Raw genomic sequence first — 15977 nt, 5'->3', positions numbered from 1 at the left:
GTTTTCCCGTGATATTGATCAATGGAACACGTAACTAACTAACTCAACAACAGAGAAGGGTGCGTCTCTCCAGACAAGTCTTCGCTGGCCATTGGTGCTCACTTCGAAATGGGACTCATCACTAAAGACATTTCTACTCTAGTCAATGATATTCCAGTCCGAAGACATGTCTGGAGACCCTCCGGTCAGTGATGGGATATCAACCTGACTGTCGCGTGCCATACGGTTCGACAACCAGAAATGATGGTTAGGGGTGCCATGTCATTTCGTGACCGGATTGCTTTTTTTGTCATCCGCGGCACATCGCCGATATTCTGCGGCCTGTTTTGTTGCCTTCCATGGCAAGCCATCCAGGGTTTACGTTTCAGCAAGGTAATGCCCGCCGGCGCACGGCGCACGGTGAGAGTTTCTATTGTTTGTCTTCGTGTTAGGCAAACATTGCCCTTATCATCAAAGTCGCCGCATCTCTCCCCAATTGCGAGCGTCTGGAGCACTTTGGACAAGGCCCTCCAAAAAGCACGGAATTTTGGCGATCTAACGCGCCAATTATAATTTGGCACGATATCCCTTAGAAGAATATAATAATTCCAATCCCAAAGAAAGCAGGTGTTGACAGATGTAAAAACTACCGAACTATCAGTTTAATAAGCCACGGCTGCAAGATACTAAGACGAATTCTTTATAGACGAATAGAAAAACTGGGAGAAGCCGACCTCGGGGAAGATCAGTTTGGATTCCGTAGAAATGTTGGAACACGTGAGGCAATACTGACCCAACGACTTATCTTAGAAGATAGATTAAGGAAAGGCAAACCTACGTTTCTAGCATTTGTAAACTTAGAGAAAGCTTTTGACAATGTTGACAGGAATACTCTCTTTCAAATTCTGTAGTTGGGAGGGATCAAATACTGGGAGCAAAAGGCTATTTACAATGTGTACAGAAGCCAGATGGCAGTTATAAGAATCGAGGGGCATGAAGGGGAAGCAGTGGCTGGGAAGGGAGTGAGACAGGGTTGTAACCTATCCCCAATGTTATTCAATCTGTATATTGAGCAAGCAGTAAAGGAAACAAAAGAAAAATTCGGAGTAGGTATTAAAATTCATGGAGAAGAAGTAAAAACTTTGAAGTTCGCCGATGACATTGTAATTCTGTCAGAGACAGCAGAGGACCTGGAAGAGCAGCTGAACGGAATAGACAGTGTCTTGAAAGGAAGATAAAAGATGAACATCAACAAAAGCAAAATAAGGATAATGGAATGTAGTCGAATTAAATCGGGTGATGCTGAGGGAATTAGATTAGGAAATGAGACGCTCAGAGTAGTAAATGAGAGAAATTTGTTAACATCGAGTACAGATTTAAGTGAAGGGGAGTCGTTTCTGAAAGTATTTGTATGGAGTGTAGCCATATATGGACGTGAAAAGTGGATGATAAATAGTTTAGACAAGAATGGAATAGAAGCTTTCGAAATGTCGTGCTACTGAAGAATGCTGAAGATTAAATGGGTAGATCACATAACTAATAAGGAGGTATTGAATAGAATTGGGGAGAAGAGAAATTTGTGACGCAACTTGACTAGAAGAAGGAATCGCTTGGTAGGACATACTGTGAGACATCAAGGGATCACCAATTTAGTACTGGAGAGCAGCGTGGAGGGTCAAAATCGTAGAGGGAGACGAAGAGATGAATATACTAAACAGATTCAGAAGGATGTAGGTTACAGTAGATACTGGGAGATGAAGAAGCTTTTCACAGGATAGGGTAGCATGGAGAACTGCATCAAACCAGACTCTGGACTGAAGAGTACCACAACAACAATCCCTTAGGAGGACAGCCAGCAAAACTATCAGTCAATGCCAAGCCGAATAGGGGTCAGAGGTGGCGTGCTCTTTTTGTGAAGCTCTTTCGCATAAATAAACTATCCAATTTCTATTAAACTGTAATCTTTTGTTTGTTTGCACATTTACATAACATCTACCGATTTTCGTCCCATTCGGATAATTCCTTCACGGTGCGTCCGTTGTTTATTTTTTTTTTTATCTTAGAGTGTATATGGATTGCCACACGGTAAAGAAGAGAATGGCACAATGAGCGGACCTACTTTCTGTATCACCTGTGTACTGATAAACTGATACCTTCTTGACCGAGTGCCTTGCCAGGTTTATACGTGGCTATAGCAAGTGCTACTTCTGCCTGAGAAAACGGAATTAGAACATCGTTGTTATTACATTCGGATCTCATCTGGTCACGGGGCAGTAGATGATTAAAGTTGTCTTTATTTTCAGACTCATCTATCAAAAGAGCGTTTGGTAAATATTACGTGGGGTTCCTCCAGCCGTTTGTCATTGTTCCATCGGTTTTGCGAAGTTGAAAATGACGGTATAAACTTTATTTTGTCAGTTAGATAGTATGACTGACGCAACACTCTTCTTGCAGTTGTTCATTCAGTATGCGTTCATGGTGCTCCTTTCCAGTGTGTCGCATCTTCTCTCCCTATGTTCATTCTATATCACGGTACATATTAAGTCTTCTGTCTCTTTCGTCCCTCCCTTGTGACCAATGGGACGTCCTCTGTGCGTCACGGACTTTTGTACGCCACACTGTCAGTTCCCTACTCCAAGAGGCCTTGGGAAAAGCTCTACATCGCCTTTTCGGATGTGATTTGCCTGATCCCGCTGAAGTAGCTAGATAACGGCAAGCGTCCAGAGATGTATGTTTTCCGTTAAATTGCCTGGCTTGGAGGCAGCTATTCCGGTAATAAGTGCATATCATTATGCTCTCTTCAAACCCCACCCCTGTCGCCTTCATTTTTTCTGGAATTTGCAGTTACTGTTCTGACGCTATGATTGTTAGTGGTCATCCGTTTTTTAACCTCACAGGAGATAAACTTACTAGCCGATGCCCGATTTCCCAGGGTAACGCCTATGTTGACCTCCTCACCTGTTCTGTTTGCAAATATGTTAGGCTGCCCTTCTTTATTGGTCACAGTCAGATCCAGTTCAAGGATTAAGCCCTGGAGCATTACATCATGTTCCTCTGTCGTTTTACCGTGCCAAAGAAACAAGACTGCGTCCGCAGCAGTTCCCATTATGTGATATGCAGCTCTTAATTTGTCCAGATACCGATAATTCATGTAGGGGTACTGCGTGCATGTGACAGAAATAATCAACTTCCATTGAAGAGTGTACACCTCCATTGTTATAGCATGCTCATAGCGTAATTGTGTGATTTTAAACAGAAGGTATTACAATTGAGAATTATATTGCTGCCACGTCATTTTGGTGCCCAATTATTGCGGTTAGTACGTCGAGAATAGAGGAAGTTTCTCATTTCTTACGTATGGTACCTGTACTTCCAGGACACCGCACCCAATTCCTCTATGATACTGATGTGCACTGCGTAACACTGATCTGCAGGAATCTAATGTTGCTATACGCATCATGAATGGACATAGGACTTAGATGAAGGCGGGGTGGGGGAGGGGGAAACTCATTCATGGGCCTGCACAAAATATTTGTGTGCCTGTTCAAGAAGGTAGACTTCATTACGGCGTGAAAAGACATTCGTGAGTAAATTACAGAGGTCTTTAATATCTGCAGGGAGATAACTGTATTGAAGCAAAATGTGATCGACTGCCAGTGACGCTGAAAAAGTAATTGTGTCTCCTTTTCGGTGTGCAACGTGTGTTACAGTTGTCATCGTTGTTTGAAGCATTACAGAATTCCCAAGTTTACTTAGCCTGACGTAACTAACTGTATATTCGTACATCTGATTCGGCTTTGTCGACATCATACACACAGATTTGTTTGCATTTTGTGTTTGCAAGAAGGAGAGCGCACTACATCTCTCGTGCTCCAAAGGTTCAGCTATCATGGAGTCCGATGTGTTCTCCGGTTGTTTGCAGGTTCTGCAGCTGCAAGCACTAGACGCCTGGTGCTTCCAGTCCAGCGAAACGATTACTAGCTGCTGCGTCCACAGCCGAAGGACAGGAAGCGTGACATTTATCCATATGTTGACGCATGCTTTCGTCATAAACAATGCTGCATGTAACCGATGTCGTTTCTGCTATTTAAGATAAAAAAGTTAATACCGTTTCACTCTTCTGTAAGTCACTAGCAAAATTTTTCCGGCAGGCTTGCAATGACTGAGAGTACTACAAAGTATGATGTTAACTTTGCAATATCGCGGTACCGATGACGACGTCGCTGGGTCCTGGGTGGGCGCTGCTGCTACGGGCGCAGGTTTGAATCCTGCCTCCGGCATGGCTGTGTGTGATTTCCTTAGGTTAGCTAGGTTTAAGTAGCTCTAAGCCTAGGGGACTGATGACCTCAGATGTTAAGTCCCATACCGCTTAGAGCCATTTGAACCATTTGAGTTTGCAGCTTTGCGTGTGATGTTTATCAAAATATGATTCAGAATTATGACACCCATTATAGCTCTCGAATTACAATAAGGAACTCTTAGCTTCGTTTCACTTAAGTAGAAGCTGAGCCTAAAAATTAGCCCACTTGAAATCTTTCTTTTTCATCTTTTGAATTGTCTCCTGTAGACTTCGTTGTTCCAGCGACTCCCCTATGTAGCCAATCATTTCGCTGTATTGGCATTCAATTATGTCGGTGTTTATAGCAGTGGCATGACATGATAAACATTATTTTGAGTTTGCCTAGGATGCAGGACACCAAACTGTTCACGGCACGAAGTTGCTCTGGACTATTTTCCTGTTCTCGTGGAAGGTGACTTTTGGGTCTTGTGTGTCTTGCGACTGCCCGTGGTTTAAAATCCATTGCTTTTACGTGGATTTTGAAAATTAGTTACGTCCCATTCATAAATATATGGGTCAATAAACACCTCCATTTCAGTCCGAGCTATTGTTCTTTCCAAGAAGGACTAGTAAGTTGAATAGTCCTCTTTCCTTTCCTGTGAACGTTGTTTTTCCCTTTTAAGGCATGATACGGGCTTCGGTCTTTCACTACACTTATTAGAATCTTTCCTACAGTATTCATTATCTACACAGTGGGAACAAATCTGTTGGTATGTTATGCATGATTCGATGGTGTGGTCTAGGTCACAGAATTTAAAGCATTTACAGCCAGATGGTCCTTCACATTTAGTGCCGTAAAGTGAATGTACAATTTTTGTTTACGTAACAACAAATTCTATACTCGAGGACTTACTTCTATTGTGTGAAAAGTATCGAAGTTGTGTGCTTCGGATCTTTTTGTCCTGTGATACGTCAATATGCAAATTGGCTACATTTTTATATGCAAATTAGAAACAGTTTGATATGCAAATTAATTACATTTCAATTAAATCCACTCTAAAGCGGGGAGACTGTGTACACACATGTTTATTTCTCTTTGCAGTATAACGACAGTGATTACGTAGGTGATTTCCCCTTTTTTCTTTCCATTTCCGCACTTATTCGTAGACCTTGCATGTGTACTCTCTGTGGCTTAAGGCGATCTCGGCAGACTGTGGCCACTCCAGAGCACACAAGACGTTGCGACAGAGGGACCCTTCTGGCTTAGGAGGTAGGCAAAGTGCCGGGCCTCAGGTGCCAGGCATGGAAAACTGCTGCTGGGCGACCAGTTACCTATTCCGATACGATATTGCAGTAACGATGCGAAGTTCCTCTGGACATGCATGCGACTACAGCCTTTATGAAATGCATTAAATTAATTCTCAAACTGCAAATAAGGACAACCATCGGCTGTAGAAAGGAATGACGACAATAAAAGTTTATGGCGGACCGGACTCGAACCCGCATTTCCCGTTTTTCGAAAGCGGTCACCTTACCATTTGGGTATCCGTACACGACTCACGACCAGACGCATGGTTGACGACATATGGAAGTTTGGGTCTGGCCTTGAGTCATATTCGTGTAGCCAAATGGTAAAGTGACCGCTCGCGTAAAACGGGAAATGCGGGTTCGAGTTCGGTCCGCCATAAACTTTCATTATCGTCATTCCTTTCTACAGCCGATGGTTGTCCTTATTAGCAGTTCGCGAATTAATGCAATAAGTTATTTATTGTGCAGTCCGCTTCGTGGGGAGACGTTGTGGGGTCAGGCAACCTCACCTAAAAGTTTACTTGCTGTTGACATCCACAAAACGCTTCTCTGCTCGAAGGAGGATTCTCAAACAGCACGGGTAGTTTTTTGAGTCATCTTTTAAGAGGGACTTTCTAGGATATGGAACTTGAAAACTCTCTAACAGACAAGTGTAGTCTCTGGAAATAATGACCACTTAGTTCTGTGAAAAATTTAGGGCCTAGCCCAACACTTTTACTTCCTCTTTGTGTTCCCACACTAGAAAACATCGCGACAGAGACACTTACAAAAAATAAGACAGAGTGACTGGCTGGAACATCGTGAAGTGAAATTTCTAGACGCACGTTTCTGGAAGCAGGCCTCACTGCACTTGACTGGAGTGGCCGCACTTTTCCTGATTGGACGGGAGTACGGCAGCATCAGTTTCATTTTTTTTTCACAATCGGGACGCTAAATGTAAGTTTTCTGACTGGCAGTTGTTAACTCGAAGCATGGGAAACGTCCACAGGACGGATGCTCTCTGCGCTCTACACATTTTTTGTCGGGTTGAGCTGCAAGTGGAGACACGTACTTCAGGCTCTGCTTTCTGGGAAGGATCTACGGGTAGTGCTCTCAGTACAGGTACCTCAGATTCATAAGCCGTCGGCACCATTTGCCACCATTTGAAGAATAGTGAGATTTACAAGCAGCACTGGCAGTATAGGTCGCAATGAAGTCAGTAACCCTCCGTAATTTCAGGGTTTGGGTCATTCTTGTCCTTTGGAACAGTAACAGCTGCACAACGACATCACTTCCAGCATGACAGGCAATCGCTGTTATCGAGTCGCAGATTTTGGTTAGTAAGTTTTTAACATGCCCATAAGCTTAATTTGCCATCGTTTTGTTCTCTATCTTATACTTTGTCAACAACACGCCTTCCAGTTTTGTTTTCTTCCTTTTATTATTAGTGTTTGCCTCGTCAGGAGTAAGCTGTTACCGAACTGACAATGTTTAAAGAAAATAATGGTTTTAATGAATATTTGTAGATAAGCAATCCCACTGAACCGTTGCTGCGTCAAAAATTACGTTTTAGAAATTATGTTGCGCGGAGTTTAATTAGCACTTTTCTTTGTTTAGAGATATAGGTAGGAAATTAGTTACCATCATGTATCTCTCTTTAACTGAGTGGGGGTTTCGCAGGTGCACAGAGTATTTATCTCTACGACCAGTTTTAAGCGCAATCTGAGCCCCGTTTGGAAATCTTCGTCTTAAAGGTGCTGTACTGTAGCGAATTGCGAATCCATTGATCTTTTGCATAAACTGACATGCAGGTTACTAATTATACTGAACTGTACTTGGTATCGAAAATGTCGTCAATGCTTCAAAACACTGTGATACGACATGATATGCAGATTACTGACAAGGTTGTCATATGCTGGGAGCGACGGCCTTGCCGCAGTGTTAACACCGGTTCCCGTCACATCATCGAAGTTAAGAGCTGTTGGGCTGGCTAGCACCTGGATGGGTGACCACCTTGTCTGCCGAGCGTTGTTGTCAAGCGGAGTGCACTCATCTCTTGTGAGGCACACTGAGGAGAGGAGCTACTTGATTGAGAAGTATAACTGATATACGGCCGGGAGAGCGGTGTGCTGACCACATGCCTCTCCATATCCGCATCCAGTGACGCCTACTGACTGAGGATGACACTGCGGCCAGTCGGTCCCGTTGGGCCTTCATGGCCTATTCGGGCAGAGTTTAGTTTAATATTGGGAGCCAATTTAAGTGACATCAATAATTAAGTGAAGTCAAATGCAAAACATTATGAGATTATGGTGATTGATAAGCGAATGAAACAGACTGTTTAGATGATTAAAATGATTACAACATGAAATATTACCTGTTGTTACAGTGCATTTTCTACATAAAATTACAAATCTCCAGGACCAATTTCACTGGGTGTGGACACGACTCGGGTATTAAGGTGAAGGTGAGGGACGGGGAGGGGGATGACTCATCTCACCATTGTTCATGATCATTCGTGATGTCGGCGGCAGCGACAGGCGCCTCGGAGCTGTGCGGCACGAGTTGGCTGCTCTCTCCGGTGTCCTGCGGCTGTGTGATGTGGGCACAGACCGGTCTCCACGTCAACAGCTAGTAGTTGGTTGCGTGGCCGATGCAGCATTATCCCGGTGATGGGAAGCGGATGTCGGCGTTGGATGGTAAAGCCTCTACCTCCTCTTGCTTCCCCTCTGTCTCACCGACTTTCTCTTCAACTCTCATCCATCTGCCTAGCTCATTGTCCCATCGATTATTTTTTTCCTTTTGGCTTTGTCAGTGGCGGACCAAATTTCAATGCCGCCAAATGACTTACCGCTCTTTCATCAGCACGCCTCCCAGTGGAGGGTGGAAATATTACATCTTACGTGGTCTGGTGTGTGAGTCGAGAACTGGAGTCGTTCTCATGTTTTCACTGCCAAGGCTGTTCCCATCGTTGGTCGCAAATTGTTCGATGTTTTTGTCCATTCCTAAGTTGCTGCGAAAGCAGTCACACACCACTTCTACGTAATGACTGTCTCTATGTGAGGCGTGGACACTCTTATGCTTACGCTTCGCTTAAGAATCGGCTGGTGCTTATGATTTATAAACATCCTTCTTACTGTCCAGAAAACATTTTGCTTACAGAGGCTGACTTCTTTACCGGTTCTTTACTTTCTCATGACTCCCTGTGAAAATTCATGGTGCTTTGTGTCTACGCTCAGTTCCAGTGCCTTTGGGGAGTGCATAGTTACCAGCACGCTTCTCATTGTGCACCAAGCTCTTCGTAAAGTGTCCATTCTTGAAAGAGGTGAGGGTATTCCTCAGGCTACCCTCTGCATGTTCGCCCTATGCGGTCTGACTTAGCCCTCATCCTGGGCTGCTGGCGCTGGAAGCTAGCAAAAGTGGCCACTGGCGGTGGTATCACACCACATATTCTGTTCATAGAATCTGGCAACTCTTCATTGGGCATGTCATGTGGTATATCACACAAAGTCAGGCGTGGTCGTCTTTTTCGAGGGGGTTCACACTTAATGTGTCGACTTTTGTTGCCTTTTCCTGAAGTTTCTCAAAGTCTTGCTGGGATTCGGCTTCTGTTATGGCAACAGTACTGGCTTTCCTTTACGGACTTAATTCAGAGTCTGTCTGTCCTAGAACTAATAGTATCTATTTATAGTGGCTTTTCTGTCTGTTGATTTAACAAAGATAATATTTGACTATTGACACATCCTTTACTGAATTTCAGTGATCATGCACTCTTCCTGTCTGCAGAGACAACACCCATAAGGAAGGAGCAGTTGCGTTGAAATCTGCCATAACCTTGGTATTTTCGCATATTACTGCTGAGATCCGCTCTTGCTAAGCTACAGAGCTTAAATTCTGACTCTCGTCACTAAGCCCCGCGTTTTCCAGTCTTCATTTCTCTACCTGCCCTGACAGTTTTTCGTGACACATTACACAATTTGAAATCTTATGTGTTAGATCCGGAACGAACAACATTGAAACCTTCTTTGTCTCAAGTTCCTCCTGAACATATTGCACCATTTCAGCATAGCAATGTTCGACAACGTAGTGGGCCTAAGTAGGCTGAGACAGAGCATTTTGCTCATCAACACTGTCGAAATTGCAGGTAGAGATGTTTTCCTGTTTTTGTATGCTAAAGCAGCGGACGCGGAGACCGGTGTATGTGCTAGATGATGGATACAGAGTCGCAGCGAGTCGTTCTTTGTCGTCACAGACGATGTAGCGCCATGCCCCCGCCGACCGGGCCCCGCTGACGCCAGCACGCTGTGCGTCCAGTGACCATGCAGACACGCACAGTCACTGAGCTGACGCGTGCGCCCTCTTCTGGCTGGTTAGATCAGATTAGATTAGATTAGTACTTGTTCCATAGATCATGAATATGACACTTCGTAATGATGTGGAACGTGTCAGGTTAACAAAAGGTGTCCATACAAGATATTGCGTTACACAAAATATTACATGACACTTAATATTTTCAATTTTTTTGTGGGGGTTGGGTAAATCACCCACTTACTATATCCAAAAATTCATCTAGTGAGTAAAAAGAGTTGTCATTAAGAAAGTCTTTTAATTTCCTTTTAAATCCTATATGGGCTATGTTTCAGACTTTTGATGCTATTAGGTAAGTGACCAAAGACTTTTGTGGCAGCATAATTTACCCCCTTCTGAGCCAAAGTTAGATTTAACCTTGAGTAGTGAAGATCATCCTTTCTCCTAGTGTTGTAGTCATGTACACTGCTATCACTTCTGAATTCGTTCGGATTGTTAATAACAAATTTCATAAGTGAATATATATATTGTGAGGCTACAGTGAAGATCTCTATCTCTTTAAATAAGTGTCCGCAGGATGATCTTGGATGAGCTCCAGCAATTATTCTGATTACACCCTTTTGTGCAATGAACACTCTTTCACTCAATGATGAGTTACCCCAGAATATGATGCCATACAAAAGCAGAGAATGAAAATAGGCGTGGTAAGCTAATTTACTGAGATGTATATCGCCAAAATTTACAATGACCCTAGTAGCATAAGTAACTGAACTCAAACGTTTCAGCAGATCTTCAGTGTGTTTTATCCAGTTCAACCCATCATCAACGCATACACTTAGAAATTTTGAATATTCTACTTTAGCTACTGATTTCTGATGGAAGTCTATATTTATTAATGGTGTCATTCCATTTACTGAGTGGAATTGTATGTACTGTGTCTTGTCAAAGTTTAATGAGAGCCCATTTGCAGAGAACCACTTAATGGTTTTCTGAAAAACATCGTTTACAATTTCACCAGTTAATTCCTGTCTGTTGGGTGTGAGAGCTATACTTGTATCATCGGCAACAAGTACCAGCTTTGCATCTTCGTGAATATAGAATGGCAAGTCATTAATATATATTAAGAACAGCAGAGGACCCAATACTGAACCTTGCAGCACCCCATTCTTGTTTTGTTCCCAAGTTTGAGTAATCACCAGTTTTTTGCATATTATGCGAATTGCTGATTTCAACTTTCTGCACCCTTCCAGTTAGGTATGATTTAAACCATTTGAGCGCTGTCCCATTCATACCACAGTACTTGAGCTTATCTAGAACTATTCCATAATTTACACGATCAAAAGCCTTTGAGAGATCACTAAAACTCCCAACGGGTGACTTCCGGTTACTCAGAGCATTTAATATTTCATTAGTGAAAGTAAATATAGCATTTTCCGTTGAAAAACCTTTCTGGAAACCAAACTGACATTTTGTTAAAACTTTATTTTTACAAAGGTGTGAAGCTACACAGACAGCACAGCAGCCTTGCCATCCAGCTCCACTGGCAACTGGCGGGAATGCTGTATTGTGGAATATCGGTGTTTGTTACTCGTTGCTGTTTCGTGACTGCTCGGGGCTAACAATGTCGACGCACCACTTGCGAAACTTTGAATAACACGATTTTGATGAGTTTATCACACACCACATATTATACATAATCACTGTACTGTTTTATTCTGTCCTCAGCCCTCAGCTGATATGAAGCAGCAGCATCGAGAATACTCTTCGATAATTCGTACATTGATCCACGGTTTCCTCTGACTATATATACTGTGGATGCACAAAAGCACAGTTTATGTGATTGTTACACACTTGTAATGTGTTTCATGTTTCTTGTGAGCAGTGCCAGCACATGTAAGGGTATCGATATCACAGAGCCCTGCCACGAGTGTATGAAGGGTTTGATATCTATGGCCGAAGCAGAACTTCGGCAGCATTGGCTGGTGCAGGCTCTCAGTAAACATGGCCCGCCAGAGTGTCTTTCGTAGCAGTCAGCTTGTGTATTGGAGTTGTGGTCACGACTGTGAGCAATGAGGGCAATCGTGAGTCACGCCCGCTAAGTGCAGGCTATTTGTTTGCTTGCCAGTACTTGGTGACATGCACTGAGTATGGCGACAATATGGATGCTGTGGCATAACTGGTATTGAATGCAGGCTGTATCCCTATCTGTATTTTGCTCCCGTGTATCAAATACGACCCCGAGATGGATGCTTTGGACTCACCAGCAATGGTGTACGCTTTCATCTTGTCACTTTCTAAGCGCTCTGTGTGGGGTATGATGTCTGTTTACATGTTGTGCCTGCCACGTTTCCGTTCGTGTAGATGTTAAAGTGACAGCAAGAGATTAGCATCTTGCTCAGCTGTAGCTACAAGAGGTCAGTTATGTGTGTGTGACTTAGTCTTGTCGCCCATTGTGGTTCGTATGACTTTGCGTTTTTTTCTGGAGTCTTTGAAGTCATGTTTCTCTAGTTCATTGAGTTGTGTTAATGTCACCTGCCGTGCATGAGGTAATGTTCTTGTTAAACTGTGTTTGCCAGTGTGTGGAGCATTCGTAAAAGTGCGTGGTATCTTTTCGAATGTGAAACTAGTTTTCTTGTTTGTCCCTGTTGACTGAAGTTAAATCTTAGCTTGGCTTGTTGTTCACCTATCCAGGGCTGTAGGTATGTGCTTTACGTGCTGCAAAACAGTCATGTTTTATTGAGTGATTTAACTGTGAAGCTTACCACCATTCTACTATTGTTACATATTTATTGATCAGTTAGCGCTGAGATTGTTTAATAGAGTAATTGAATCATGTGAAGTTATTCAACCCATGTTTGCCACCGTTCGATACTGTAAGATTCAGCAAACCAGTTGCGCCAAGACTATGTGAAGATCGTGATGTGCGTTAAGATAATTAATGTACATGTATTTTATGTTCTTTTTATAGGGTTTTATCAAGTATTTTCATTTTAAAGAATTCTTGACTGCTTGCAAATGTGTCATTACTTGACTTTGTAAAGCTTAGTGCTCCAATTGCGCTAAGGTTAATCCAGATGATGTACATGAGCTACGAACGTTTCTTTATTTAAAGGTTCTGTGTGAAACTTTACGCTAAAGACTTTTGTGGTTGCTTGGAAATGACTTTTATGATTCACAAGCAGAAAGTATCACTGGATGCAAGGTTGCAGTACCTGTAACTATTTCCAATGATAGTCTGTTTCATGTTGATCATTTGCATTCAGTTTTGTTATCAGCATTGGTGAATCAACGTGCCTTAATAGTATGTATGCTGAGTTCTGTTGCGATTTCTATATGACGTGCATAAGACATAACAGCCGTAAATATTTAGCAACCAGTTATAAGTCTAAGTATTTATTTTCTTATGGTTAAATGCCGTTAAGTATATGTTGACTTGAAGCAGTGTTGTCAGCATTTCTTGTCTCATGACCAAATGTTATAAAGTGTACTTTGGAATCAAACTGTTGTGATCAGCAAGGATGAACCCGCTCTTATGATTAAACGTAACGCTGCGATTTGACCTTTTATTAATAAATGAACTGAAATTTGTCCAGGAAAACCAACAGCGTCTTCCACTCCCGTATCTACTTTACCTGGGGTTTCACGCTGCATATACACACACAGGTTTCCATGACACTTAAATACATAAAGTGGATGTTGATACACGACACCTCGTAAAAAAAAACACACATACTCCTCCACAACCGCAAATTTTTTTTAAATTTCCTACGACGTTTCTTACTACTGAAATACCGTGAACAACGCGACAGAACTGATTCGCGCAATCTCACCTCCACTGTACATAAGTTTACGATAAACGTGCGATAACTGAAGAAAGAACTCCTCAGTAAACACTGGTTCGCAATTGAGCTGTTTGCAAACTAAATGCGAATTTGCGGTTACTACCCACCAGTGGCTCCAGTACAAGAAATTGTCGTACTTAGTTATTTGACCTACCTAATCATTTCTCATATTTGTCCAACCTAATCATTTGTCATTTCAAATTCATCTTTTTAACCATTTCCTTTCTCATGTATATTCTGTACAAATTCCTTTCTCAACTTTTCCCTTTGCTTCCTCCTTACATATCATTCATAACTTCTTATACACCGTTCATGGATTATGAGAGCTACTACCGTACTACACTTAACACAGTTATCATACTAATGGTGCCACATCCTATAGATACACTTTATACAGAGAATACAGATTATAAGGGAACTCATTAAATGATGTAAGAGTAAGACGCAAAAACAACCTGAAAATTCGTTAAGGTAAATCAGTGCATGTTATTATATTACATAATATGTAAATGCATGAAGACAGTAGTTCTACAATGCCACACATGTCAGTAGAAAAATATTTATAAAACAATCTTATCCTGTGCCACAGCAAAAAGATGAAAGTTGAGAAGTAAAGTTAGTATTCCTTATACCTTCAGAAAGTCGTTTCTCTTGTTGCAGTTTATTGTCTTCATTTCAAAATTTTGCGAGCACCTAGACTGATCGACAATGCTGTTATGACATCCTTTCATACATATATAAAGTTTATCTCTTAAAGAAAGAAAACTCAGATAAGTTTTACAGAATTCATTAGAAGTTGAATGTTGAGTGGATGGAACTATATACCCATAAGAAAAAAAGTCATTGATCAATAAAAAGAAGAAAACTGACAATACTACAAAAACAAATCACAAGAAGTTCAGTGAGGAACCATATGCTAAAACAGTGTGTCACAATACAGAGCAGCAATCAATGCTGAGCCAAATCTTTGCGAAACATTTTTCGTGCACAAATGGAGACAAAAACGTACACTTCTCGAATTAATGTAAAGTATAACTGTTATATGTTGTGTTGTTCCGATGAGAAACGACATATACCGTATATTTAGTAAAAAATTGACTAATTTGCATCAACTAATTATAACCTCCACATCAAAGAAATAACTGTGTTGACTCAAGTGACGGTACCTTCACTCACTATTGTTTTCGAGCCACAGCTTTTCAAAACCTTACCTTTCACCTTTATGGACACAAAATGCATCCACATGGGATGAAAATTGACTGTAACAAGAAACAGGGTCCCTCTGCAATCACCATTAGTCACTCTCTAGTTCTCTACATTAATCATCATAATCACTGCCTCTTTCTATTACAGTATACATCATGAAACTCATGTTTATCATTTCATATTCTTCTTAAAAATAATCGTCGTAAGTCAGTTACAACATTGATCATATTCACTGTCTTCATCTCAACGTACTCTTCAAATAACAGTTCCCTGCTCTGTTTTTGTCCGCTTATTTCCACATAGACAATTCCCCATAGCCATAATTGTAAATATTACAGTTCAGTAAACAAATCTTCACTACCTCACAATAGATCCTGAAAAACTTCTCGCTTCGAAATACCTATTTCTTCTTTCGAGACAACACAGTTAGCATCCCGACACTCTGCATATCTCATCTTTTGGCAGAAAATGTTATATGTCTATGTATTATCAACACTGTGTATAGCCAAAAATATTCCGCAAGTGAAAAACATATTGCTGACAGCCTGTGTATCCTCTCACAAGTAGATTTAAAACATTCTGTCAGTCTTAATTTTATTAGAAATTATTTGTTATTGTTCGGAGTCTGGATGAAATTTCTAAGTTCGTAGTATTTTGTTTAGAGTACGCGTCAAGGCAGCCAATCGCTCAATTTATGGCGTGATAAATGAAGTTTGTTGCGCGACAGTAGTTACCCGATTCTTGTCAAAAGATGCCTGCCCTGCGACGGAAGTCGCTCTAACATGCGGTGCTACAGCACTGTTTATCATTGATTACTGCTGTGCGCTACAAAGCAAGAAATATTTTCGAAATAATGGGTACAACTTTAGGAAATACAGCTATTCTACTTGTTATTTTATATGCTAAATGTGATGAAATATCTTTCTCTTGTGTATCAGATTACTTTCAATTTCGTCCGTATTGCTTCCTGGTCGTTGATTATCTCTTGAATTTGTTGATCTGACTTCAATTACTTCTCTCTGTCGCTCTAGGCTTGCCCTTCCAGAATTTTGCTACTGTGAATTATGATACTGATT

This window comes from Schistocerca nitens, chromosome 1, assembly GCF_023898315.1.
Source record: "Schistocerca nitens isolate TAMUIC-IGC-003100 chromosome 1, iqSchNite1.1, whole genome shotgun sequence".
Classification (NCBI taxonomy): domain Eukaryota; kingdom Metazoa; phylum Arthropoda; class Insecta; order Orthoptera; family Acrididae; genus Schistocerca; species Schistocerca nitens.
This window is presented reverse-complemented; position numbering follows the sequence as displayed.